Source organism: Oryzias melastigma, linkage group LG3 (assembly GCF_002922805.2).
Source record: "Oryzias melastigma strain HK-1 linkage group LG3, ASM292280v2, whole genome shotgun sequence".
Taxonomy (NCBI): Eukaryota; Metazoa; Chordata; class Actinopteri; order Beloniformes; family Adrianichthyidae; genus Oryzias; species Oryzias melastigma.
The window spans coordinates 29,846,941-29,869,342 of record NC_050514.1 but is presented as its reverse complement, the minus strand read 5'-3'; the positions used below and the strand labels follow the sequence as shown (position 1 = coordinate 29,869,342).

The 22,402-nt window shown below is 37.6% G+C and overlaps 1 protein-coding gene and 1 long non-coding RNA gene across 5 annotated transcripts in view; one reads left to right on the top strand and one right to left on the bottom strand.

Annotated features, from left to right (window-relative positions):
• The window catches only part of LOC112160343 (A-kinase anchor protein 13), a 145,348-nt gene that overhangs the window by 2,402 nt on the left and 120,544 nt on the right, over positions 1 to 22,402 (top strand). The window contains exon 1 of one of the 4 annotated variants that reach the window (XM_036211356.1): positions 3,001 to 3,762. The exons of the other annotated variants lie outside the window; for them this stretch is intronic. The gene's annotated coding sequence lies outside the window, so the exon portion shown is untranslated. Of the gene's footprint in view, positions 1 to 3,000; positions 3,763 to 22,402 lie in introns of those variants that run through there. 4 annotated transcript variants of the gene reach the window in all.
• On the bottom strand, positions 5,734 to 6,532 carry LOC118598605. The gene is made up of 2 exons (XR_004947647.1): positions 6,196 to 6,532; positions 5,734 to 5,861 (listed from the first exon to the last, which is right to left on the bottom strand). It is a non-coding gene; the product is annotated as an uncharacterized LOC118598605 (long non-coding RNA).

Sequence of the window (22,402 nt, the reverse complement as noted above, 5' to 3'; positions counted from 1 at the left end):
TGTGATCCTCGAGTCATCTGTGGACTGCTCTTACTTGTATTTGTGTCCATCTCTAAAATATTAAGAGGTTCCATTTTCCTACAAGTACCCCAATATTAAGTCGATGCCCCCCTCCCAAAAAAATACTGTTAGGGCTGGTCTCCAGAACTGACTCTTGTGGCTTCACCATCCCTGTATTAGATTCTAAAGAGCTGACGAAGTGAAAGCAGAAACGGGCTGGTTCTGACTACATCCTGAATCTTTTTTTTGCACCACGGGTGTGTTATATTTGCAGTATCACTTCATCATCTGAGGTAAAATTTAACTTTTATGTGTCAAAGGGAAGTTTGCCTCAGTGAACTGTGATTCAATCTAGGGGCTTTACAGCAGACTCGCAGGAAACGTGTGAGCTTTTAGTGGTTTGGTCGTTAGTCCTTGTCAGTTAGCGGTGCAGGACCGTTTTACCTACGCCCTGTCCTTTTATAGATGGCCTGATATTTTCAAAGAATTCTTGGATTGTAAAACATTTAGTTGATAAAACTTTTTACCGGTCTAAACTTGCAGGATGGTTAATATCTGAACTTTAAAATTCAATTCATCCGGTTCATTTAAGTACTGAGAAATGCCATAAAGTGTAATAATTTCTCGTCTCAGATCAGTTTTCCCTGTTATTTCAGCTGATGCCATTAATCAAGTGTCAGTGCAACGCTGAGCCCCTGATCCAACTGAGGCGCAGCTCCTGGTGCTGAAAGCCTTTCAAGCTACAGCAGCAGTTTAGCGTTTTTACTCACCAATGCTATGTTTCTGTTAAATCAAAACTCCATCGCCAGCTTTTTCAGCATTTTACACCAAAACGTTAGCCAAGACAGAAATATGTATTTATCCCCAGTCTGAGAGGCGAATGGAAAAGGACCTGGCCTCCCAATTTGAGGCCTGTAAATTTCCAAGAGGATTCTTCCGGCTCCAAGCTCAACCCCGTCCATTTCTCATCGTCCCAAACCCCCTAATTTAATGATGATGGAGGATACGCAGAGTGTCAGCCTTGTAATTACACTGTATTTACTATAGAATGGGAGCATTACAGCCGGTCTTACAGGTACTAGTTCATCAGGTAGCGCTGTCTAATGGCTAGGTTTTGGTTTGCCTTGGAGGTTAACTGCTGAATGCCCCGCCGATATCCACTATAAATCAAGAACTCGGTTTAGTTCAAGCTGGGATCACTTTGATCCCCTCAACTCGCCAAGAAACAACCGTTACCGGAGCTGGGTCCAACTTTCCTATCAGAAAGAATCTTTCTTTTTTTGCTGGAAATGATTGATCAGAGTTTGCTGTTAATTTTGTTTGTGGTGAAACAAAGACTCATAAGAAAAAAACAGCCTGGATTTTGCTAAATGCCATATATTTTTTTTAACTCTTTGCAGATGTAACAAGTAGAGCTAATGATGTAGCGTGTTCATGATAGTAATTGTGAAAGCAGTCTGATGAACTAGTACAAGCGTTAACTTTACAATTCAAAGACGTCTGGTGAAAGTCTTCTTGTAGTATCTAGGAGATGTCTGTCTGTGAATCTTGAGCAGCTGCAAGCAATATGAATGCAAGCATAAGCAGAATCGCGCATGAAGACGGGAAGTGAGACCGAGGCGGGACTTGAGCCTTATCTTCCTGGAGGCCAGAGCACTGAGAGCTCGGCAGTCTTGTGCTGCGTTCGTGGGTTTTTGTTGCATTCCACATCTGTGCGTCTGCTCAGTGTTGAGAACACTCATGTCGGTTTCAGACTTTCTCCAGTTCATGGTGACACACAGACATTTTTTAATACATCAAATTTGTCTGTGGTTCTTGCGCTCCTTTAAGTGGATAAAACATAGTGATGGAAGTGAACCGTGGTTCCTTTACTGCTGTAATTCCCTCTGGAAATGCTGCTTTTCCGACCAGCATTTTAGCCTGAAACAAGCAGAGAAGTCTCAGGGGAATATCTTTAACTGAACATGATTCCTGTTATCCACTTAAAGCTCCAATGTGTCCATTAAAGGAACCCAAGACTCACGTTCCCAGTTGGACAAAACAAACCAGCAACAAACAGCATCAGTGCTAATTACTGTGCTGACCATATTACTTCTATGAAATGAACAATACTTCAAGAAATACTTTTAAATATGATGTAAATATCTGTTTTGTGGATTTGCTGCCGATGTGAACTTCCGGTTCCGGGTCCCTGAACCGGATATTGATAATTCATGTAGAGAAAATGGTCGAGTCGGGGTGGGATTATATAAGTTCGCTTCCTTCCACTCCCTTTCAAGTGATCTACTTGTGATTTATTAAGTGATGTGTTATGTATGTATTATGACCTGATTGCTTGAAATAAACCATTTCATTCATTCATTCATTCATTCATTCATTCATTCATTCATTCGATGTGGATTTTAGGTGGTATATGGAAGAAAAATTAGAGATTTTAAATAAAGTAAAATAAGCTTAATAAATTTCTGCTTTCAGTAAATTGACATCCAAGAAAAAGATGCAGTTGGGTCACTTTTTAGGCTTATCAAAAACCTGTAAAACCTTAAGGAAATGTCCCTGCTGAAACAAAAGTAGGAGAAAATCAAAACAGGAAGTAGAATTTTGCCCCTACATTCACCACAGTTACTGCTTAACTAAATGAGAAGTCTGCCATTGTTTCATTCTGATCAACTCTCCTGAAAATGTCCTTTTGATATTCTATGATTGTGTGATTGCCATTGCACAAATAAAACTTGTACTTAATATTTCTATTAGTAGCCATTTTTTGTAAACTTTTACTTTAATAATGAATTAAACTGTTAAATAAAAGTTAAAATGGATTATTTCATTTTAACCTTTGAAAATTTACTCATAGTCATCATATTGGCTTTCTGTCATACAGTTTTCATTTTGAATTTTAACTTTAAAAAGTCTAAACAAGTTCTGAAAGGCTTAATAGTTTAATCATCTGTTGTTTCATAATTGTGAAATTCAAAAACGACACAGTCATGATATTAAACTTCCACTCCGATCATCAAATGACTTATTTTGAAAGCGTTCCCAGTAGTCTTCTAAATGTGATGTGGCAGTTTTTTGCCAAAAGATACAAAAAAAAAAATGTCGTTTTCTAGGACATAAAAGTGTTGTAGTAGTGCATTGGAAATTGGAAATTCTCCTCCAAAATGTGGGCGGGACTGTTGTCCCCTCCTTCCCCTTTTCTGGTCCTGGAGCTTTTGCATATTTTTTATGTCACAAATGTACTCTTTTTTTTTTTTTTTTTTTTAAACTGCTTTTTTTCTCATCTGCTCTTGATTTACAACAAGAAATACTCTGAAATTAAATTTTTTACTTAATTTTCTGTTCATAATATGACTTCAATTATATGAAAAAAAAAAACACCAAAAAAACGCCATTTTCATTGGTCTTTAGGAAGACTTTATCTGCAACTTTTTAACCCAAAGAATACAATAGACAAAAATAAAAACTAATAGATTAATATTTAAATGCTCATCTCTAACGAAATATTGCGTGAGGAGGTGAAAGCTTGGCGTATGTGTACACTGTGTAGAGCTCCTGAGGCCCGTAAGCTCCGCCTCTGCGCTCTGACATCAGGGCTTTAACTGTGTGTGTTAGCACAAAGCCATATTTAGATCAGTGTAATCAGCGCGGTGAGAGCTCACATGCCTTCTGAGGATACCTGCCTCGCATAAACACACCTGTTCTCTGATGGACCTGGAGCGAACTTAATGTGCACCTGAAAGAGACCGCACGCACACTCTGTGGGTAAGCTCTGCTTTGATGCGAGGCTCGTCAAAAGCGCTGAGTTGCTGGAGTTTGCAGGTTAAAAGGACGTGACGCTGGTGTTTAGGGAATAGTCCTGCTATTTTACCAATTGTAGTTTCATACTTTAGTAATAACTTTGGCAAGCACACTTCATTAAATTGTCTTTAAATCACAATTTAAAGATGTAAAACGTAATGTTACTGAAAAAGTTATGTCATGAACTTAAAAAAAGGCACACTTGTTTTAGCATCTTTTTGAGCCTTCCTTCTTGCCATCTTTTTGCTAATTAGGATAAATTAGGCTAAATCGTAAGGCGATTAAAATGAGGTCAAATCTATGGTTCCTTTTATCTTTTACTGCTAAAAGACAAAACAGCCAGAAAATGGTAGCGACTAAAGCAAATATAGTTCTGTGTTTTTTGGTTTCTCTGAGTGGGTTTCGAAGCGGCTGTGAAAATGTGGAGGGTGGTGGAACATCTGAGTGTCACTTGGTTTTGGTGAAACTCGTCTTGACCCGTGTGGGAGGTCAGGAGTTTATCACAGGGTAAACACACGCACATTACACCAAGTTTCTGATGGATTCGACGCGTCGGCAGAGCGCGGCGGCCATCGTCAAAGAGCTCGGTTACATCATTGCTTACTTTTGGTTTGTTATCGAAACAAATACCCAGTTCAGTGTTTACCTAAGAATCCACATCAGTCAGGGAAGTAATAATCTGATCAGGCCTGTCGTGTTTGACGCTCAGGTTGGGGTTCTTTGATTAAACCTCTTACGTCCACATGGAATTCAAATACACTTTCATTCTCTAGAATTATTATTATTATTAATATTAACGACGCACCATGTCTGAATGAGCAGATTTAAATGCATTTATTAGGAGAATTTGGACATACTTGCAACTCTTTGCCATATTTTCCTTCTAGAGCAGCTATAACCAGCATGGAAAACTGGTTGCACCACAGATAACTTCCACTTGCTCAGCTTTTGTTTGGGGTTTATTCATTTTGAGCTGTTAGAACTGATGCTTTCAGCACAGGTTCTTTTGGTTATTGACTGATCTATTGATTGTTTGTCTTGATTAGTCCCAGTTGCTTTTAAAGCATCTGCTTCTCCTCATTTCAACACATCGGTTTCAGTCCTGCAGCAGAACACATCTCTAAAAAAATCTCCTCCACAAAGTGGAATGACTGGCTAAAAGGAGAAACATGAAGGACTAGAGCACTTATTTACTTTTTTATCTTTCTTTTGTTGAAATTGTGGCACTTGTTACCCTCCTGCTTTAGGGCTTATCTCTAAAATTGAACTTGTTTGTGTTTTCTTACATTTAAACTTATAGAATCTAATAGTCTAGTGGAAATGTTGCCAGTGTGGTGCTAATGTAAGCAAAGCTTTTATGATTACTTCCTTTGTTTATGAACTTGCGGTCTCCTCTAACACTTCAGCAGAGACGTGTTGCAGACAAAGAAAACAAAGTAAAAATAAACTTTAGTTCAGCTCTGTTTTCTGCCTTTCATTGTTGGCATTAGGGGTGTGATGATTCATTTTGACAACAATTCGTTCCACATTATTATTTTGTGGTTGATGATACGATTCATAGTTGATATTGGTTCCGATTCACCGACCTAAAATCGATCCAAGACATATTTATCCAAAACTTCAATCTGTGTGACTCAGAGATAAATACCTGGTACTGAACAGGTGACGTTTTCCAGATTCCTTGTATTTCTTGCCAGATAATCAAGTGTAAATTAAATATGTGAACAAACAAACAAGTAAACAAGAATTAAAGTCAAATCCATTCACATTTTAGTTCATATGCAAAGTTCAACCCACTGTTATCAAAATAATACAAACAAAACGTAATTAGAACATTTTACTACACTGTATGGTGATGCTGCTGTGATGGCACTTTGTTGTTTTTACGTTATAGAAAAATAAACCTACCGTGTGTCAATCCAAATAGTGTTTTTCTATACTGATTACAATCAATTCATGTTTTATTTTTTATTTTTACAGTAGTATTGTTATGCCCCCAGTTGACATGTAATACATTTGACCCTTTAACATCTGAGAAATCGCTGAATATCTTTAACATAACTCTATGACGGTTTACGCGATTAACTTAAATCATCTGATTCTGATGCAACACCTCACTGCTGGAATTACGTTAATTACATAAACGATTTAAGAATGTAAACACTGCAGCTAAAGGTCTGGTGTTAAAGGGTTAAATGAGTAATCTGATGCATTGATGGTAAAACTGTGTCAAGAAGTACTGCAGCTCTCGTTTGTTCTCAAAGTTAAACCAGGAAGAACGAAATGTTGCAGTTCCTCCAAAGACCACTGGAGGCAGCATTTCGCAGAAGGAAGAAATCCTCCATTGACTTCTGTGTTAAAAAGTTTTTTTTTTTCCCCAAAATAACATGTATATACTCTGGTTTCAGAATCTTTATTGATTTATATCCTCTCGATGGGTTAGGGATGAATTTTGGTTAAAAAAAAAAAAATTGTCGATAATAAGTAGTTTAATTCAGGGGGTTCTCTTAGCCAATCACACAGCTCTGTTTACATCTGTTGCTTTAAATCAGGCAACATTGTGTGCTTGGTCTAAATTCTGACTCTACTTCCTGTCTGTACAGGAACAGGAGCTGCAGGCGTTATTTTAGTGATCAAATATTTCATCACTTCATGCTAGAATCAGATAAGGAAGAAAACAAATCATTAAAACAAGGAGAAAAGAAAAACAAATACTTTGTACCACAAACTTTATAGCTGCTTAAAGTACAGAGGATATTATATTTTTATACTGAATACACATCTTTGGTAACTTGACCGGAAATGTTTTCAGGAAAAATTTAGTTCAACTTTTAGAATTAGTCATTTTTCTTCCTTTTGGCAAAAAGCTAATCATTTATAAATATTTTCAGACTTATTTTTTATTTATAAAAGTTCGATTCACCTGTTAAGTAGGTTTAAATTTGTTTTCTGAAAGATTTTTTTTCTTATAAAAATATCCCTAACCATTTAAAATGGTTTTGACAACAAAATCTATTAGAAGAGAAAAGGTGTTTGCTGGGTTTTCATTGATTACTTTTATTATTTTTTATGGTTCAAAGTAGGGCTGGACAATAAAAAAATCAAATCACAATATTGATTATTTTGTATCATGATAACAATGTACCACGATAAAGTTAAATTGAATTGCTTAATTTTCTCCAACTCTATTTTCAAGTGACTTTTAACTAATAGTAACAAGTGAGAAACGTACAAATTAATGCAACAAAATAAATGTATCAAACAAAAACAGCCTTTAGCTGATGGAGTGCAGCTTTCACATATTTTTCAAAATCATGTTTATTTAAACTCATATATTAAGTAATGTAAAGTATGCCACAGAACTTGGACGAGTCGCTGCATTTCCATTAACTATGAAATTGCATAAATGGGATTTGCGATAATAACTTTGCTAATTTAGAAAAACTCGCATTTATAAATTAAAAAAAAGTTTTTGTGCTTAGAGGAAATGGTTTTGGGGGCATATTGAATTTGACATATTTTACAAGACTGCAATGGAAACACATTTTTCAATTAAATGAGTTCCATGACCAACAGTGACTGCACCATTGTTCACGTAGCTCGCTGCTCTATGGCCAGAATAAGACGCCGACATCTCCTTTGATAGATGATGATGAGTACTAGAGCCATGACAGAAATGTGAATGTATTTGCTAGTATTGTTCACGTTCGTTGCCATGTTTTTGAATGACTTATCGTATTGGTTTGTGTTTATTGGCATAATTAAGATTTTCTGGAAACAGTTTAATTTCGAAATTGTAGTCTTTTTTTTGTTGACATTTCTAAAATGTTGATAAAGTTTTGCACATATATGTATTGGAAGTGCAGCTACTGAAATCAAGAAAAGTTTAACCAGCTAGTAGGAGTCATCGAATGTAAAGCATAGTCATGTCACAAAACCACAAGGCAAAATTTCAAAATCTTTTTAGTTGTACTTGTATAACTTTTGAATGTGCATACTGACAGCACTAATGCAATTATCTCTGCCTATTTTAACTGATAAAACCAGGTTAGAAACGATTAAAACAATAAAAAGAATTGGCACAATTGACACTTTTATATTGTCCCCAGATATGTATCATCACATTGCTCAGCACTAGTTTAAAGCTACCCTATGTGTCTCAAAATATCTATTTTATTAGAATTTGACCTTTTTTTTAAAAAAGTTTTTTTGTGTTATAACCAGGACAATGAAGCAAATGAGTGTCTTTCATGCGATATGAGCTCAGTAAGATGTTATGTGACACAGATAATCCCTCGTGTGAAACTTTATGGATTAAAGCAGATTAAATTAAAAAGAGTATGACACTTGGAGCTTGAAGTTTTTGCAGCATTTCCCTTTTTTGATGACTTGTTTCATTGCTGTGTTTAGGTGGGGCTTGTCCATGCTACGGTTAGTTTTAGTTCTGTCAGTACCGCAGTAAAAACCCGAATCCTTTGCTGTGGTTGTGTAAACCCGTCACCGGAGGGAAAACGCCTTTGTGTTTTCAGATAAAACATTTCCGTTTAAATGGATTTTTTTCTGTTAATCAGTTTATTTTCCTCCCGTCTTGAACAGCGGCAATGGAACAACAGTCGAGTTAAACGGTAAAACAAAGATAAAACGGCAGCGTGACTTTCTCCATCCCCAGTCGACCTCCTGAGCTGCTGGGTTGCAGGATTCCAGGAATAGATGTTCCCTTGTTTTTATCGAATTGACTTTTAAGAAACCGTGACAGCTCTCAAACATTCCTTTAAATATTTGTCGTCTGACTTCCAGAGATTTCCCAGAGTTTCGAAGTACTCTTTGAAGGCTTTGTGGTGTGAAAACAGAGGAGGAGGGCTCGCCATCAAATCTGGGGCAGAGCTGATCAAGGCCCAGGCCATGATTACAGGCTGGGCCCCCAGCGTGCCTCAGAATAAGATAATGCTATCTGGGCGCACAGGTATTTGGTTTCATTGGAGAGGGTAATAACTGTCACCAAACACTAAGGAGACCTTTCATCCGCGGGCCTGCTGTTGTCAGCCAGCGTTTGTGTGCAGTCTCGGCACAGAGGCCGCTTTTGTGTGTCAAGGTAGGGTCACGTCACCACTGCCGCCTCCTATCGGTGCACACGGACAATAGGCAGGTTTGATTAAATCAAACATCCGTGACTATCTTAATGGTAGTCAACATGGTGCGTTTGAGTTACGGCGGTGGTGTCGTGGAGGAGGTGATGTAGCTCTGACTAATTTAGCTGCTCCCCCCGAGGAGCCGAGCTGATAGTGAAGCGTAAAAAGAGTTCAACACAAAACAGACACACTTTCTGCTCACTCTCCTCCTCTTTTTCTGTTTGGTTGTGCAGAGTCTGAACAGAATGAACCGGTTTCAGGCCATAGAGCGACAAACTCCATGGGAGTGGCTACGGATTCATAGATTTTGGGAAATGGTGGTTGAGGATTTTACAGAGGAGCTGTGGATCGAACAATTCCTCATGACATGCTCAACTTTTGATGAGCTGTGATGCAGTAGTACCTCTTGTGGCGCCCTAAGTGTGGAATCAGGTCATTGGTCACATGACTTATTTAATTAGAAAAAGGTGTTTTTATTGCAGTGTTGCAAAATATGTCTATTTGGACGAGCCTCAATAGCCACCTACTCCAAGCGCAAAAACATTTTTTTGATAAATGCACAATTTTTTCGAAATTGTTTCCGTTAAGCAAATTCATAATCGCAAATCCAATTTGTTAATGGATCATAAATGTGATGTAGCTAAAATATTAGCAGAAGGCATAAATTGACATTCATTAGTAACTGTTTGCTCTATAGCAGAGGTATTGGACATATGGGCTGTATCTGGCCCGCCAGATGCTTTAATCCGGCCCAGTCATAAAGACAAAATATGTGTATATATATATATAAAGCTAGTTTCTAGCTCATTCATGTGTCGAGTTATGGTTCTTTAAAGAAATGACCGCAATGCTCAATTCCGCCACTTGGGGAAACAAAGGAAACGCAAGACCGGCATGACAAGAGATCAAGAAATAAAAGCAAAAACAATGTAATAAGTGATAAGGTTGTTTGAGGCATTTTTTCCAACTAAGAAAAAAACAAAAACAAATCTACAGATAACAAGTTGACCATAGGTTATTTTGCTATTATATTTCTGGTCCGGCCCACTTGAGATCAGATGGGTTGAATGTGACCCCCCGAACCAAAATAAGTCTGCTCTGGAGTATACGACGTTTAAGAAGCCTTCACTAAATTTTTTTTTACAGATTGAAGTTAAGTTTGTGAGATTTAGAAACCCATATAAAGTATGGAGTCCCATACATTGGTCCATCCGCTGGGGGAGTGGTGAGCTGCAGACTCAGCCACGTGCAGAAACCATTTAGTGGTTTAACCCACCAATGCAACCCCCTAATGTTGAATCTCACGCAGGGAGGCTTTGGGTCCCATTTTTAGAGTCTTTGGTATGACTCATCTGTGGATTTGAACTCACGACCTTTCAGTCTCAGGGCGGACACTCTACCACAAAGCTACTTGTGAGATCTGTTTAATGAGCAATCACTTTAAACTGAGCAAAGATTAAAGTTTAAGAAAGAGGTTAAGTATCTTTGCATTAAACATTTACAGAGAAACATTTGCTCTCCCCAAAACATAAGAAAATACTTTAGACATTGATTATTACATTAAATCTTTCAGTTGTTTAGCTTGATTAACTTAGTGACATTTTGTAATTCCCTTATTAGGAGAGGAATACTTTATAAAAATTTTTAACAAATGCAGTTACTAACAATTGTTTTGTAATTTTTTTCTCATTGTACATTTAACTGAAATAAAATATGTTCATAAAAAAAATTATATATAAAATAATGTAAAAAATGGTGTCAACATGTTATATTATAATTATATCAGGTCTTTTTCCCCAACAAGGCTTCTCCTTTTGGTTTATAAATAGACTATTTAAATTTGACTTTTTAAGAATGTCATGACATCATCTTGTTTTTTTTCTTGTACTTAATGGGACTTTCTTTGACTGTCATGAAAGGTATCTACAAATAAAATGTCTAATATTGGTTGACAAAAAAAACAAATTTTCTGTAGAATTAAAAAAAAGATTAATAAAATGCCAATCAGTCTATACTTAAAAGGTGAAATATAAAGTGCACTGAATATATTTTTCAATTTTTTCATTTTTCTTATTAAAACAGTTTTCAGATAATTGTGGAAATGATATATTTTTATAAAGTTTCAACTTTATGTATCTATTTAAAAAGAGTTTTCTTAACTAAACAAATATAATTTTTAGCTAGAAAATTGAAAAACAAATTGTAAATTTGCAAATTGTATCAGATTATGAATAAATAAAATTGTAAACTTAAAAAAAGCCATATTTTGACAACTCTCCTCTACGTTACTACTGTAATATATGGCATGAATTATGATATTCAATGAGATATTAGTTGTTCTATAGAGATCAGTGTGTTCGTATGTGGGTGAAATATTCAGTGTAGTAGTAATCCTTCCCAACAGCTGCCATCCCAACAAGCTCCTGTTAAAGTTAAATGGTGCACGACTTGTCAGAACGTTCAGTAACCAGGTCACCTTGCAAAATCAAAGACATTAGATCACCTGGATTTGAGCCAAGTTCTTGAAGAAAGTTTGTTTTCTCTTTAAAAAAAAAAAAAGAAAGAAAGAAGTGACCGCTCACGTGAGTGTGTACGTCAACAAACCACAGGGCTTTTGAAACACTTCTCCTTAGATAAACAGTGGAACTCTAATGCTCAAACTGGACTCTGCATGTCAGCATCAGAGAGGAAAAACATCTCACGGTCACGATGGCAGGAGGGTGATGATTGGGGCGTTTCGTTGCCACAAAACCTGTTTCATGTGCAATCACCGAGTCAACAATGAAAAGTTTTGTCTTGAAGTTGAGTCATGGGATCCTAAAATGTTACCCCAGTAATTCATGTGGCTTCATTCATCTGATGAAGCCACATGGATGAGTGAGAACCTTCATCGTTGATAAAAGGTGTCATCAGACAAAATGGGAGTCCATCTCCTTTTCTCTAGCAGAAGATTGTGCAATAAATCAATAATGTCATGTACAGGTTCAGATAAAGGAACATGATGGTGCTGCAGGGTTCAACTCAAAGTTCAGGCCTCCTCTAAATGAAATGTGACACATGGCTATGAAAGAGCTGTGAATTAACAAATGCAAGAAAACCTTGATGAAGTGAAGCATTTGAATGCAGAAGAGTGGGCTGAAATTTCTCTACAATGATCTGAGTGACTCAGCCATTCCAGAGCAGATTACTTCAAGGTGATTCATGCCAAGGATACTTCTACAGAGAATACTTTACTCACTGCTTCTGCAGGTTTTTTTCTTCATCGTTCTTCATTATTGATATTACCTTAGTACATCATTCATCTCGGTCCAGCAGAACTTGCTCATAAGACCTGGCATTGACCAGATGGTTCATGTCTGTTCTAGTGACCTGGAAAGAACTAATACAGAGATGTTCAATCCTTGATGATCCATGGCCGTCTTTTCCATGTACCTCAGTCTTTAGTGGTTCCTGTTGACTGTATAAAAAGCACTGGACTGAGTTCCCCCTCCCCTCTTGTGCTCCAAACAGGAAGTGCCTGCTGGCTCCACAAAGCCAAAGTCCCAGAGTTTATTCAGTCATTCTATTTGTCAGAATAACCATTCTAGCGCTGATACTTCTTTTTTCATGATCTTTTTTCTCCATTGGACGTGGTCTATTGATCTGATCAGAACCAGATTACATAACTATGCAAAACTTTAAAATGGGGTAACAAAGTAGGGGTGGGATTATATAAATTCGCTTCTTCCCACTCCTTTTCAAGCAATCAATAAACTCTACTTGACTATAGTTGGTAATTACGAAAATTCATAAACCAAATGTGACATAAGTGTGTGTTGTTTTTGTTTTCTATTTTCTTATCAATGCATTTCAATATTTCTGTAATGAGTTTGAAATATTTGTGAGTTTTGTCCTGTATTTTTCAACAAATCAATCAATCAGTCACTTTATTCAAGTTAACATTGACCCATCAGATTTATAATTTTATCTCTAAACCAAAATGACATAAACATTAATTAGTACAAAAATTTGATACTGGAGCTTCAGTCAAACATCTATTTTGGAATTAAAATAAACCCTGCATATATGAACACTACAAATTGAAATTTCACAATGTTTTAAATGATTTATGAGGCTAATGTTTTCAGAAGTTAACATCTCAGCAGCAGTCAAAGGGTTCTAACTTACCAACTTTATTTCTTTTGCACCTAAGAAAGCTCTTTTATAACTGTGAGACTACCACAACAAATTGGGCCCTCTGTGCATCTAGCAGAGTTTCCCGATTTTAATGAAGGGACGACTTTAGTTGGAAAAAAAGCTCTGTTTCTGTAGCTGGGATGTGGAGTAAATGTGCATTACATATGGAGGGTGACTATTGGGACATTCTGAGGCAATAACACTTTGGTAATATCAAGAATTTCACTGCAGCTACGACAGATCATTCACTACAAAAGGAGGAACGATTTATTTTATTCACTATTAAATGTTTGTGCTTATGTTTTAAAGCAAGTTTGTATTGGTTAAGTTTGGTGAAGTGATAGTTCAGCTTGTTGATCATACTTTAACTGTGAAAGATGCCCATGATGCATTGTTAAAATGTCCAGATCTATTTATGCGTTTGCAATGCATGTATCTGTAGGGTGTGTTTGATACTGCAGCTATGGTTGGCCAATACAAACTATCTTTACAAGTTTGTCCTTGTTTGGTTAATATTAGAGAGAAGTCACAGATATGCAAGTGAGGTGAGGTCGGTGTTGATCCTCTCTGAGTCTGGCTTGTTTTGTTGTCTTTGAGCACAGTGGTGGGATAGTAGCTCCAGTCCATTTGTGGCTTCTTCCCCTCTTTATGTGTCTTCTGAGACTTAAATACTTTTTGGATGTAGAGTTAAATTCGAAAAGCTTCAGCATTAAGTAGCCGCAGGTGACTGTTGTCCCTATAACACTTTGACATTCCTAAAGTTAATTAATGGCCAGTGGGACGTTTTTGACCTAGAAAGACTGCAGTAATAAGGCTATGGGGCTATTCAACTGCTAGATTCAACTTTTGTAAAGTCTTTTGTAAATATTAATCACAAATAATGCAAAAATATGCGTGTTAAAATTGTTATCGAATTCAATTTTTTGGTTCATTTTTTACTTAAATGTATAATCTTCTCCTTTCTAAAGGCAGAGGATGGAATTAGACCTGTGGGACTTGGTGTATGGGATGGTTTGATATATATCCTTGTAAATAGCAATGTTCACATAATGAATTTTTGTGTGTTTTTATATACATTTTAAACCTCTGTATAGAGTCCTACACAGAGCCCTGCTCTCCAGCCTGGTTGACTTCAGGGCTGATGTGAGGAAGTCAATCACTTTCTTATTTTTTTCTTTACCCTCTTAAGACTAGGCATCCGCATGCATAGACATCAGATTTTGGGTTATACTACCACAACTGGAGCCCTGTGACTACTTGTGTAGAGGGTTACCGCAAGGTCTTAACAGGTGAATGAAGCCTTACACATTTAAGAAATAACAGTCTAAAATACAAGTTTAATTCATGTAAATTCAGTGGAGCTTTGAACATGATAAACTTTCGGCAAAAGTTACTAAGAATATTCAATTTAAGCCAATTTAGCTGCTTTTAATTTCTATTTGAAACATTGTTGCAGGCTTTGAGTTCAGATTTGTATTGTCAGGGTACGGCTTCACTGGTGAAATTCTCACCATTTTATTGGCTTCCTATCAACTATTAAAACTTCATGTTTATTTGACATTGCAAAAATATCACCAGTTTTCATGTAAAGGAGCAGATAGTCAAAATGGGTTGTGTTTACACTCTCCAGCCACCTTTTAAGGATACCAGCACCAGTTTATTGCTCATACAAATTAATCTTTTTTTGTATGTCCTCTTATCACCAAATGACTTTAAAATGTCCAATCATGCATTTCATAATTATACATTTTGATGTTAATTCTATATACATTTCTGTCCACAAAATGAGTAGTTTGGGATGATGTCACAGTGTAACGCAGGTCGTGTCACCTCAGCACAAACACCCCCTAAATGTTTAGATTTTCTATTAAGCATTAGTTTATGGGTGTATTTAGAGTTTGTTTCCCCCTATAATTAAGATTGTGGATTGTTACTTAAGTGGTGATCTGATTTGATTCACGAGTTAAGCTCAACAATTCACGAATCGAACCACGATTCTTACTTTTTATTATATTGTTTGTTGCTATGTTTATGTCTTTTTACTGCATATATAAACATTAAAATGATATGTATTAAATCACCATCATTTGTACTTTTATTTAGAATAGGAGATTGGAATAATCAAAACTGGACCCCCCCCCCAAAGATTTAGATAGAAAGAAATTGTGTTTGTCACTTAAACCTTCTGGTAATTTCAGGAGAAACAAACAACATAAAAAGCATAAAAATCACTATTGTTCTGATCATTTAACATCAAAAACCTGAAAATGTTAGCCACGATTTTCCATCATCAAAGTTCTTAAACATTTTACTTTCTAAGCATTACATATTGGTGCAAAGCCTTTATAAAAAGTTGTTTTTTTCCACATTGATTACATCCACACTTCAGCTGTGCAGAGCTTCATATCAAGATTGAAAAGCTTGGTAGGACTTCCATTTCTCTCGTTGTTTTGCCCCGCCTCCATTTTTCCTGGCCAATGCCTGATCTTTAGTCACATGGTTTTGTTTACAGGCTTTGGTTTGAAACAAATGTCAAGTTGAAAGGTAATACAGACCAAACGCAAGGTTCAGGACTTGATCTGGATCAAATTAAGCGGACTCTGTCCGGACCAACAGACTTTAAATACACCCAATGAAAGTGCCATAAATAGATGCATATTTGCACCCAAGTGGTGCTTTAAGAATGTAAAATATCTCCTTCCTGTCAGAATTAGTATGTGTGTAAGGTTGTAGAATAATTTGTTCTTGGATGTCTTTCTATTAGCAACAAACTTTAAAATAATTTAAGATTTCCCTGACCGACTATTGGTGTGTGCCATGTGGCTTATTTTTGAGAATCTTTTTCTAATAGTGTTAAGGGTGTCGGTGACAGGGTGATAAGTGACTTGTGAAACGAAGCCTTTTCATCCACGCACGACTTTTATGATTCTTTTTTGATATCCAGGAGACTTGTGGAAGCCATTACCGCTCCATTCCCGGGCCTGACTCAGCACATCACCTTGGTCCATTTGTGCCAGGTGAATGTGGCTGCTGCCCTGTGACTTTGCTCTTTCCTGCATCAGAGGGCAGAAATTCTCTTCTAGCTGCAGTTCAAAGTCAGTTTCTGCCATTATCAAGCCTCTGAAGAAGCTGCAGCCAGAGTTTTAGATGGAGTTAATGGATCGTGTAATCTCTGTAAGCAGGTGTTGGGTGGCCGTAGGGTAAGCTTAGAGGATTTTATTTCTTAGAGTTCCTTTGCGATTGAGCTTCTTTTTTAAACACATTTTTTAATTTTTTACTTCACAGCTTAAAAATACACCTAATGGATGGATTTAGTGTCAGCTGCTTATTCCCTTTAGTTCACTTAAGATTTTCATCAAGGCTCTGAGGTAAACCACAAGTTCATCGCATATGGTGAAATGATGGAAATAGTGAAGATTACAGAAAACAAATTAGTTGAAAACTGTTCAGTTTTAGTTTTAAAGGATATTATCTGATCGGCATTAACCTGCAGTATATCTTTGCATCAAATTACCTTCAACTTTTGTACCTCTTGGCACTCTTGCATGATAAAAGCATGTTTTCAGCACCAATCTTTTTTGCAGTTTCCTACAACCAGAGCTCAGAAAATCCACAGCAACGTGTTGCTATTTTAAAGTTCCCCTGTGTTATCTCTGGATGATTGTTGCAGCTCAACCGGAACTGTTTGACCGGACCAACCGTCCGTCACACCTATTGAACTGCACGACTATGGGGTCAGAGGACGAAAAGATATCAAAGATGCCGTTGAGAATATTTTTACATCCCATTAATATGTAATCAAGTGAAGGAGACTGTTGTGTTCGAGGACCCACAGATAAATGTTCTCTATTTTACATCATTTTCATCTTTGGCCAATGTCTGAATTTGCTTGTAGTTCAGCAACCCATGAAGTGAATACTATATAAACATGTTTGCTTGGAATCATCTGACACCCCAACTAGGCCTAGGTTGATGAAATTGATTAATCGATTTGAATCGATTCAAGATTAACAGATCAATAATTGATACATAAAAATAAAGCTTGATGCTAACGTATAATGGAATTTCCCATAGGATGGCTAATGCTAATGCTTGGTCGACCTAAACAAACATTTCTACATACTCACTGGTATGAACTTTCCAAATTCTTTTAAGGAAATATTTTTTTAAGTAATTATTCCTGGTCTAAAACACACTTTTTTGCTCATACTTTCTTCTTCTGGATTAAGATGTAATGCTATAGCGTGATCGCCGCCTAGTGGCCAAACTGAAACGCCCTCCAGGAGAGGCAGAACAATCGTTGGAGTTTCTACGTTTGAGAATCCATGTAACACTATTACATTTTACAGGATGTGAAATGTATCGGGATTGTTATAAATATGTTTAAAACATAAAGTAGATCATTAATGTATTCCTAAACAAATGTGGATAAATGTGTAAACTCAAAATTGAATTGGAGGATCGAAAGAATCAGAAAAAAAAAACTGAATCGAATCGATCCAGGCTCTTGTGAATCAAATCGAATCGTTTCTGGGAATTATAATCAACACCCAGCCCCTAACCCCGACACATGCTGAGGTAAAGCAGAGGACAGCAAAACAAGAGCCAGAATGGACTGGTAGTTTGGGAGGGAAACGGGAAAACATGTTTTTCTTGCAGCTCTTTGAACCAAACAACAGCTGAAATCTGAAATGTGTCCCTTTGAAACTACAGGCCACATGACCCAACAGTTTTGAAGCTCTTTAGCTGTTTAATTAGCCAGATTATCTTTGTTAGCTGGTGTGTGCTTTCATCAGCTCACTCTGGAGTCTTTCTGGCTCTTTCTTAAGACAATAATCCTTTTTTCAACAGGTGTAATTGCTGCATATAATCTGTTTTTTCTTCTTTTTTAAATAATCAAACAAAAAGATTAATAATCAGTTCAAAGAGTTGTACCTTGTTGGACAAAGTCATTGAGTGGTGTTCTTCCTCGGTGGCTTTGGTTTTGAAGTCGTTTCCAGAAACCTCTATGCTGTTGTAAAATTCCTTATAAATATTATGATAATATATTTTCTGTGAGGTCTATTAGCAGAATATCGAGATTATGTTCAATCCCATACACTCCCAGTTAAACAAACAGAGTTAAGCTAGTGGTTGTCAGATGAAAAGTATGAACTACACTTAGCTTTACTGTTGTTTCCCTGAGCAACACATTGTTGCACTCTGCACTGAAGCCTTTGAAAAGGAAAAAAAAATCTATTGTTGAACACATGCTAGATGACAGTGATCAAGTTCAGATGGCGGCACACATTTGTTACTTTGGGAGCTTGGCTTGACGGTAACGCCCGGGAGGAAGTTGAGAAATTATTTTGCAATACAAGTCCTCGCCCTCTGATATCCAAAACAGCTAGTGGGGCACTTGTGTCCTGACATGATGCAGTAAAAAATGAGTCGGCTTCCTCTTAGTGCTATCAGCAGCTTCAGAAACAGCTGGGCGGTCACATGACCCTCAGTGATTTATACGGAAGTATTGAAAGGTCCTGCGACACAATGTTTATTACTTAAGTGTGTTGAACATATGATAGGACATTCATACCTGAACACCTCTATTTATTTCCTCTATCATCTCAATATTTCTCCGCTGCACTCAGTTACTAAAGCAACCAGTTCTTCTGTTTAAATAAACTGCTGCCCACTCTATTAGCGGCCAAACATTTCACTTCCTTGTATTTCTGAGACAAACTTGGAGTAGAAAACATCAAAAAGCAGCCCTTGCTGGTTGGCAAATTAGCTTTTTCTTTCTTTGCTCTACCAGCTGCATATGGAGGGACTGCAGCAGTTTAGGCTATAAGCAGGTTTTTTTTTACTCTGCAAGAAGCAAGACACTTTTTCAAACCCCTACAGCTGTTAGAGCAAGAGCAGTGGTCTTAACATCCTAAGGCCTCCTCACAGCACATCATCTGAACCAAACTTCACCGAAAATGAAACGGGGTTGATTGCTTGTTGCCTCCGGCTGTACTCAAAATCACACAGGCACAGCTGCTAAATATGCCAGAACATGGGCAACGGTGTTTACTTCTTCTGTCAGCCATGAGACACTTCACAACTTCCCTGTCACCAAAATCTGCTTATTTATGGTAGCTGCCTATTTACATGAAGTTCAACCTCAGCTCCAGACAAGACAGACCCCTTTGCCGTCACCATCATAATTTGTGGTTTTTAGTCAAAATTAATAATTAGAAATAGTCTTTGTGTTGCTTATAGATTGGACCTAAAGGTTGCAGGTCATAATTCGTAATGTGTTGTTGCACAGTTAGCATCATTAGTCACTTTTTATGCTCACAGTACAATTCTCAAGCGTCTTTGAGTGTAGGGAACAGTACAGGGCAAGCGTTTGGTGCCTGAATATGGAACACAAGCAATCGCAGCAACCAAACGAGCCACACTTTGGGGTCAGATGTCCTCTGAGACAAAGTAAATGGTGAGGAGTCCCTAATACTCTTTAAGAAGCTCAAGGCAAATGTATTAAATGGAAAATGCAAGTGTCATGAAACACATATCCCAAAAAATGTTACTGAAATGTACTCTTAGTCATGCACCCGTACGGGGGGTTGACCCATATGGGTGTTGTCTGGGCCATGGAGGAACGTAGAGAGAAGTGGCTACATCTTAAAGAGAGTGTAGGTGTGTCTTCCAGTTCCTTTATAGCTTGTGTTAGCCACCTCAAGGAACGTCTTAAAGATGGTTTTCACGATTGTTGTGTGTGTGTGGTACGTGTATTGTGAAGTATTTGTAATACTACGTTCACACCACCCCCGGCAATGCTTGTTCAAGCTGCCACGTCCAATGAAAAGTCTAAGTAAATGTGTAAAAATATGCAATTTGGGCTTCTGTATTCAAAACTCTTGCATTATCACATCAATACAGGTTTTAACCCTTATGCTATGCTAGGCATGTTTACATTAAAAGTGGGGTCATCTGGACCCCCCAAGACGGCGCGCTAAACTTTTTTTTTCCCGAGGATTTTTTTAATCTTTACTGGTGTCTGTGGCAAATGTAAAATCCTGTCCACCTTTGTTCACCTTTGTCACGGGAGGGATCACATATCAATATAAGGGTGGGGTCATCTGGACCCCATAAGGGAGCATGAGGGTTTTGCCATTCAACATGCGTTGAAAGTAGGAGTGTAACGGATCACAAAACTCATGGGTCGGATCGTGTCACGGTTTTAGGGTCACGGTTCAGATCATTTTTCGGATCAGTAAAAAGTAAAAAAACAGGAATAAATAACGAAATCAGAGCCTAAAATGATTCTTTCAAAAAGTTTCAAAACATATATTTGATAAAACATATATACAGGACAAAGTGTAAATATACTCTCACATATATTACATCAAAACATTTGCTCATTGAGCCCTATTTAAAAACACAAAACATCTTTGAACTTTGGACACAAACAAAAACCTAAACCATGTCTTTTCTGATGACATTTACGTGTCTTGTGGCCAAATCTACAAAAACCTGGAGAGAAAAATGCTCAAAAATAGTTTTGAAATGACCAGATCTATCTGCAGTAACCCCAAAAATGCACATTTTTTCTTGTCCCACCCTCCATCCCCAATGTCCAAATTAAATCCTAAACAAAACAGTTATAATTCCACTTAAATTGTCTATTTCGTACTAACTGATTTATTGAAATTTAAATATTTAAAATAATAATTATTATCCGTAGAACATGTCCAGGTGAGGCGCTGCCCTGCCCTTTTGACACGCAAGTACCTGTAGGACAAACTACGCTCTGATTGACACATTTCCTCATTTTTAGCAGTCAGGTTGTATATGAGGAGCATTCATGGAGTGCATACTTGTCACGTGAACAGCACTAATGGGCTCTTTGGGCTGTCTGCAGGATTTGAGGGATTGAAAAATGAAAAATGTGTACGTCATGACTGCTTCTCATGTACTTCATCCTTACTTACACTTCCATGTTGTGTAAGTGTTTGCTGCTGTCGCCTGCAGCATTCCCATTGGAGAGATATTTATGACACTTTCAGGTCTCAAACGGGTTCGTCCACTGTAAGGGCTGTTGTGGCTAAGGCATAAGTCTGGACCATGTTTCTTTATAGACATTGTAAAATAAAAACCAGCAGTGACACATGCCCAAAACATGGAACACATGAACCTGCAGAAACCTGTGAGAGTCACACAAGTCAAAGTTGTGTGTATGTGTGTTAGGAAGCTGGTCCTCGGCCCAGAGCACTTAAGGCAAGAGGATTAAACTCCAGAGTATTATTAGAGCTACTGATTATCCCCTTACCTGATCCGACTAATTCTAACTCTAGACTATTTATTTAACGAAAAAAGTGGAAAAATGTTTCGATTGGGTTGCAGAGAGGGAATTGGCTGTGCTGTGCTTCAGCGCTCTGTCGAGTCCAGCATTGACTCTCCTGGAGCATTCTGCTGAACTCATTAGGTCCCGGCCTTTTGTCGTTGCCTCCCCCGCTGTGGGGTTTATGTGATTAATGCACTGCTGACCACTGAGGCCAGAAGCAAGGACTTGTTTTAGTGCCAGGGAACAGCAAACAAAAGAAAATTGTCTCCGCGAATAGCAGAGGAGAGCACAGGCCCTGAAGCCGACTTGTCCCTCGACTCATTGATGAATGAGAGCAGGACCATGTCTCCTTAAGAAAGTTCAGCAGCAAGGTTTTTTAATCCATTCGTCCCCAAGTACCTGGCTGTAAAATATTTGTTTGGATGTAATTACACATCCATTACCTTTGACCCCATGTTCAGAAAATGGATTTCAGGCTTGCGACCCAGAATAAGAGTGTGAACCTTTAAATCTCCCCATTTGATCTAAACCTTTGAGGAGGTGCTACAGTGCAGTTTGTGATGGATTACTCTCCTGATTATTTCATTTGTAGTTATTTCCAAAGCAGGTATGAGTCCAAACGCATGCCTGAACAAACAGAAGTAAAGATTTGGTTGGGTTGGGTGGATGTCCCCTCCCCCATTCACTCAATGAGTTTTAGCTAGTGTCAGGTTTAACCATCACCCAGGCAACAGAGTTCAAATGCCACCAAAGCTAGGGCATGTTCACACAGTTGTTTTTCCCTGCAACACCTTTGCCGTTAGTGTCCTTAAATCAGTCAATAGCTGACTGAGCAAAATAACAGCTAATGATTGATTTAGGATTACCAAATTGTCTGACACTATTTTCTTGGTCTGTTTGTTTTTAGTGAAAGTAATATTGCATAATAGTTTTGGTCAAAGTAGAACTATTCACAGCGTCTCTCAAAACTGTAACCAGACCATTTTTT